At 31.4% G+C, this 7,543-nt stretch overlaps 1 protein-coding gene across 1 annotated transcript in view; it reads right to left on the bottom strand.

Annotated features, from left to right (window-relative positions):
• The window catches only part of LOC107467238 (putative B3 domain-containing protein Os03g0621600), a 28,647-nt gene that overhangs the window by 2,963 nt on the left and 18,141 nt on the right, over positions 1-7,543 (bottom strand). The gene's annotated exons all lie outside the window — the stretch shown is intronic.

The raw sequence follows: 7,543 nt of genomic DNA, 5'->3' as shown, positions 1-7,543 counted from the left end.
TTTTTTTATAAAAAATATTTTAGTTAGTAATTTTAACATATAAACTTAGAACTCATATTAGCTGCATCTTTAATCTTAATATTATTACTTATTTTCTCTCTCTCATAAAAACTCTCCAGTATTAATCTGTCTTAAATTATATGTCTTTCTTTAGAATATTTAATTAAAATGAAGGGAGAAATTTAAATTATTTAACGATTATCAATTATGAACTTCACATTAAATTAGTTATATTTGAGTTTTTATCTTATAAAAAATAAAATAAAATTTAAATATATTTGTTATACATTTATTTAAATTAAAATTTCAAAAATTTTCATTGATGCTAATTTTAACATATGTGGCTTATAGATTGTTAATTAAATCGTACTAGTATTAATCAATTAACATATAATATACATGAATTAAACAAGTTATTAAAATTTATTGAATTTTTGTTTATTCAATATTATTAAAGATTTTATCATTTCTACACAAAGTTATATTTTTGTATGCTTACATTTTATCCTTTTGCATAATAATCATTACTTTTGAAAATATCATTGTTCAACGGCAGTCACAAATTGTATATCCTTTTTAGTGGAATGTAGTATATTTAAAAAAGGGAAAAGTATGAAAAAATAATAGATTTATTTTACGATGCATATAATGGAGTTTAATTGAAATTAATAATAAATTATAAATTATTAATTAATTTTGTATTATTTTTAATTTAAAATTTAAAAGCATTTATAATTACTCTTAATTATAGATTCAAATCAATTAATCAGGTTAAAACGAAAATGCCCCCGCGTCATCTCCCCGATCACACGGCTGTCCCATGCGTATCTTTCCACCTCCCAGAACAGTTCACTGTCTAGCACTGTGTCCTGTTGATTGGCTTCCTCCTTCATCTACGATCGAACAGTTTACCACCAATAACAATTAATCAACCAGCTCCGTCCTCTCGTCCGCACAGAACGCAGCCGGTTTTGACTCCTTCATAATGGCAAAATCACAAGAAGAACGTGTTTCAAGCGAGGGTCTTCCTTTATGCACATCACCTAGCTGAAATTAATTAATGGAGGTCGATATAGTTAAACTGTTAGTTTGTGTAGCCTCTGACGTTTTAGAAAATTTATCATACGAACAAGAAAACTTAGCCGGCGATGTCGCAGGCCACGGTCACAAGTCGAACAAGGTGAGCAATTAGTATTCTCAAATTCTGCCATGGATGTTTATTTTGTTCGAAATAAGTAGTATGACCACAATCCAATCAATCATGTGTCAAATAATTTGTTATTATTATTATATTAAAATATTAATATAATAAGGTCCTTGATTAAATTTAGAGATTTATCATTGTGATAGTGATCATAATATTGAGAGATAAATCTTTTATAATTTAATCTAAATTGTTCTTGGTCATAGGATTATTAAAAAGGACATTAATAATCCGGAAAGATCAATATATATATAATGGTCTTCATTGGATGAAGATTAATAGATCTCATTTATTAAATTATATATATAGATGGTGTATATAGGGATATAACCATTGAACTGGCTCACTCTGAGAATTCCTAATGGTTATAATTACCACATATTTGTCAATAGGATATTCTCAAGATGAACATAGTAATAGAGTTTCCTTTGACCTGCGACTATCATAATAATTAATAATGTATTTATTATACTTTGATTCCGGACACCTAATACCCTAGGGTGCTAGTTGAATGGATATTTGGTATGATTTAAATACTTGTAGAATTAATGATCAGTCAATAAGGAATCCGTCAACTCTCGGTAAAGAGTTTGAGCTCTATGATTATAATGAATGAGATGAATAAACTTTGGCCAAGGAGATTGAATGGATGAAGAAATGGGTTTCTTAGGTCATTTACAGTTCATTATAATAATGGTAACAAGTTAGAGTTTGACAATTAAACCATACTCTAAGGGTTAACCAAGAGGTGAAAAGATGGAAGGAATTATACTTTGTTCTTCTGATGTTCTTAGTAAAAATATATTACTTCATACTATCGGGTCGTTGAGGAGTGTTGCTAGACGTCAACCTTGATTAGTAAATTTAGTACGACTAATTTACTACCCACTTAGTATTGAACCTATGAGGTCACATACTAACGAGTGTTCTAACCTTTGCTATATAATTATTTAATTATTATTTTGATTTGATCAAATAAATAATTATATTAATTCAAATGGAATATTATTATATTCTTTGCTAGCACCAAGAATATAATAATAGTATGATAATTGAGAACATTAAATGAGATTTGAGAATAATTAGTTATTCTATTTCTGAATTTAAATGAGATTCAGAAGAGTTTTATTCCTTTACCTCTATACACATAAATGTATGTGAGCCTAATTCTTAGAGAAGAATTTTATGGCGTGCAAAGAGTTGCAAGAGATTTCTCAATTTAGATCAGATCCATTGGTCAAAGAGTTGACAGCAAATGTTGGTCTCGGTGTGGATACGCATAGCGCCTTCGTACCATCGAAGGAGAAAAATATTTTTACTAGCATACTCAGGTATTTAGATTTGATCTAATATATATTTATTATTGGAATAAAGTTTAAGTACAAAATAGATCTTTAGGATTACTTTCTTTTCTTCCACTGCGTGTTATAAACACATAGTAATCCTTCATATTTTGTGTTTAATTTTTATTTTTAGTCACAATGTAAATGAATTATTTAATTGTATGTTTATTAAAACATGCAATTGTAATTGATGAGTTGAGATGCAACTAAATTTATGTTATGTTTTATATTTAATGGTATCATTACATGCATTGAGGATTAGCTGAAATTGATTAATCATTTCATGCTTATATGATTATATCCAAGAAGCATATAATCGTACGTGTTTTTCTATATGAATGTATGCTGTCTTCACGTTAAATGGAATCTTTATTTGCTAATCATCCTATTATGGACTTATGTGCTTATATGGATGATGTGTTAGCATAATTTAATTTTTTGGTATACTTATATGAATGCATTTTTATCTATGGTGTGCGTATATTATCCTACATGATGATTATGCAAGTATGTAAAATAGATAACTATAGAGTGATGCAGTGGCTAAATTTGTTTACTGAATTGAAGTGAATGCTACTTGTATTTGCAACATGTTAATCATGGAATGCTTATATGAGTATGTTAATCATGTAATGGAATGCTTATATGCTCATATGCTTTCTGTATATTATTTTAATATTTTTCATGCTTATGGGATTATATGGTTATGTGTATCCTACATTTGCATAGATTAACCAATTATGAAGTTATTTGAGTGGTTTATAATGTATGATGTGCTTATATTCTTCTTGCATCTGAATAAAAGAGTGTGTGTATATAAATATACATGAAAAGAATTTTGTTCATAGAGTGAAAAAAGAAGCCACTAAAGAAGCCCTTAAATAATAGCCAAAATAGAATAAATAATTCTACATGATTTTCATTGAATGAAAAAAAAAAACAACTAAAGGACGGAAATTAATTAAATAATACATGAAATGAAAAAAAATAATTCTCTTGGCTTGATTTGTAGCTGTTCATCTCCGGTAGATGTTTGGCTTAATCTCAACTTTGTATGTTTATTTGGTATATTACTATTCTAGAACATAACTGTTGGACTTTTTCTTTTTTTTTTTGGGCAGGTGGTTCGTCCGCACGCATTTCAAGATATAAACCATGGTGATGTTGCTGGCCTGAATGTTCCCGAACAAGCCGGTGGTTTCATATCTTTGTTAAGTTCCTTCAACAAAAAGTAGGATTAGTTGGACAAGGTTGTGATAGTGTATATTTTCTCATTTCTGTGTTTAAATGATTCATATTAGTTTCAAGGTTCTAAAGCAGCTGTTGCAAAGGTCCACATGTTATTAATTGCAAGAACCATTTTTTCATTTGTTAGAACGAACCATTTTACTATTTTTATTTCGTGTATACGTAATGCATAACGACTATATTTGATGGTTATTCTGTAATTTACGAGATAGTTTAATAAAATTGTACCTGATTTCTACATGCTTCACTGTATAGTTTTTCGGTACATAGCTGTTCATTATAAACATTGTTTTCACATATTTTTAATGAACTAAAGTGGATATTTATTTCCATAGGTGATCAGATGTTCAGTTTTACTCTAAGCATGGATGGTTAGCCGTTAGTATTCGTGTGTGTAGCACTTGATTTTGACCTAGTTAAACTGGATGTTCATTATAGTATGGGATATGATGTTCAGTTTAGCTATATTGGTGGATGGTTAGTGATCACCTATTTCAACATGCACAAATATGACAACTTTACCAAACAACCTTGATAAATCCGGGATTCTAGCATATAAAAAAACATAGATTATTTTTAGGTAACATAACCAATAAATCATTGTACTGTAGAAAAACAAAATATGTCCTAGAATCAGGTCTTTCTAATGTGACAAAACAAATCCTTAAGCATATCAGCAGTAAGTAAACTCAGTATAATATGGTAGTTCAATTCACTGTAACTAATCCTAAGTAAGCAACTTCTTCCTCCCTTTCTGCATTGCCCCCTTCGGTAATCCCTCTGCATGTTCAACCTGTTTTCTAAGAATAAAGGTCCACAATTGATATAATTCCATTAGAAAAAATTCTACCAAAGTCGACATGTAATAAGATCACACATGAATGTTCATCTAAAGCGAGTAACAAGGTGAGCCACTTTAATTTTATTTTAAGTTAATGGTGTAAGAAAACTAAAATTTTGAAAATGGCATTCCAAATTGCTAAAATCAAGCTAACAAAAAATTCTAAAATCCTATAATGTTAATTTTTTATGAATATTTTTTATCAGTATTAGTAAAATTTATAGATACAAATAATTGTTTCTTCTAAAAAAAGACAAGCAGAAACAAATCTTGAAAATGATGTGCAGGCCTTATACATATATTGCGTACACTATTCTAATAAACAGGACCAATGAAGATGAAAAAATAAATAAATAAATAAATAAGAGCTCCAACAGACAAAATGATCATAGGAATATGGTGCACGAAATTGCAATTACACTTTTGCAATTCCGCACAACTAACCAGCAAGTGCACTGGGTCGTCCAAGTAATACCTTACGTGAGTAAGGGTCGATCCCACGGAAATTGTCGGCTTGAAGCAAGCTATGGTTATCTTGTAACTCTTAGTCAGGATATCAATAATTATCAGGGTTGATTGTGAAAAGTAAAAGAACATGAAATAAGTACTTGTTTTGCAGTAATGGAAAACAGGTTGAGGTTTTGGAGATGCTATATCTTCTGAATCTCTATTTTCCTACTGTCTTCTTCTTCATGCACGCAAGGCTTCTTCCATGGCAAGCTGTATGTAGGGTTTCACCATTGTCAATGGCTACCTCCCATCCTCTCAGTGAAAATGTTCAACGCGCTCTGTCACAACACGGCTAATCATCTGTCGGTTCTCAATCAGGTTGGAATAGATCCAGTGATTCTTTTGCGTCTGTCACTAACGCCCAGCCTTCAGGAGTTTGAAGCTCGTTTATTCATCAAGTTTAGGAACAAGTGATATCTTAGAATAGAAGCAAGCGTGATTGAATGAAAAACAGTAGTAATTGCATTAATCCATCAAGACACAGCAGAGCTCCTCACCCCCAACCATGGGGTTTAGAGACTCATGCTGTAGAAGATATAATGAGAAACGTGTAAAGTGTCATAAGGTCCAGATACAATATCAAAAGGTCCTATTAATAGTGAACTAGTAACCTAGGGTATACAGTAATGAGTAAATGACGTAAAAATCCACTTCCGGGGTCCACTTGGCGTGTGCTTGGGCTGAGCATTGAAACTTTCATGTGTAGAGACTTTTTCTGGAATCAAACGCCAGCTTTTATGCCAGTTTGGGCGTTTAACTCCAATTTTTTTGCCAGTTTCGGCGTTAAACGCCGGGAATTCTGAAGCTGATTTGCAACGCCGGTTTGAGCTATCAAATCTCGGGTAAAATATGGACTATTATACATTGCTGGAAAGTCCAGGATGTCTACTTTTCAACACAATTGAGAGCGCACCAATTGGGCTTCTGTAGCTCCAGAAAATCCACTTCGAGTGCAGGGAGGTCAGAATCCAACAGCATCTGCAGTCCTTTTCAGCCTCTGAATCAGATTTTTGCTCAGGTCCCTCAATTTCAAACAGAAAATACCTGAAATCACAGAAAAACACACAAACTCATAGTAAAGCCCAGAAAAGTGAATTTTAACTAGAAACTAATAAAAATATAACAAAAACTAACTAAAATATACTAAAAACAATGCCAAAAAGCGTATAAATTATCCGCTCATCAGAATAAAAATAGATAATACGAAGGAGCAACTATGCACTAAACATATACACTACAAAATTTTCAACGGTTAGTCAAAGGATCAAATAATGACTCTCAAGAAGTGGTAGTACTGGTATATAGTGCTGGTGCTGAATTATGAACAACAAAAATCAATGAGCTGATATATCTCACACAAACAAACACACACAGAAGTGGTAGTACTGGTATATAGTGCTGGTGCTGAGTCATGAACAACAAAAATCAATGAGCTGATATATCATTCCTTACACACACACACAATCCACACTAATTAATGATTTTCTATTGCTGGATTCTCTAGATATAAGACTAGTATATGGCACACCATTTTATTCATTTAGAAATTAGAGAGAAAATGATAGAGATCAGCGAGATAAAGAACAAAGAGGGCGAAATAATCAAAGTGGGTTACCTCTAACAAATTGGGATCCAATTTTTGAACGCCTGGAGATGAAGCTAAAACATAACAACTCCAAAATACTACTCTTTGTAACAATAATAATCACTCCATCTAAAAAACAAGAACACTCACTAATCTGTAAAGAAACACAAAATTAAAAATAAAATAAAACACCCCCAATTAAATCAATTAAAACAAAACTAACTAATCTTTGAACACCACCACCATCTAATCAGTAGAGACAATTTGTATCATTCATCACGAACATTTTTTATCCAAAATGCAATTTTGCCGTTCGAATTTAAAAATCATAATGGTTCAGTCCTGAGGTGAAGATAATTTTAAATTTATTACAAACCAATAACAACTAGTTTAGGTAACTACTTGGCTGCAGTGGCAAGAACAACATAGCAGGAATTAAAAATTGTTCAGAATTGAGAAATTCGCAAAACTAACCATTCAATATCCTACTAAAGTAACCATCCAACAAATATCAACCAATTTTCAACGATGGTCAGCCATTATACGTCACGTTGCATGCACATGGTCCACACGGAAAAAGGCAAAAAAATTTCAAACTTAACTCATATATAAACACGAACCCAAACTTTTTCGACCTTTTCCGCGCTAAAATAAAATCATGAAGAACTTCAACAACCTAAACTAACTACAAAAATGGCTCCTACTGCTATTTAATTTCACCATGGCTAATCACGTATTTCATCAACAAAATCTATCTACAATCAAACATGCAACCGTGATTACCAATCAAAACTGAACAATCTCACCCACTT

This window comes from Arachis duranensis, chromosome 9 (assembly GCF_000817695.3).
Source record: "Arachis duranensis cultivar V14167 chromosome 9, aradu.V14167.gnm2.J7QH, whole genome shotgun sequence".
Classification (NCBI taxonomy): domain Eukaryota; kingdom Viridiplantae; phylum Streptophyta; class Magnoliopsida; order Fabales; family Fabaceae; genus Arachis; species Arachis duranensis.
This window is presented reverse-complemented; position numbering and strand designations above follow the sequence as displayed.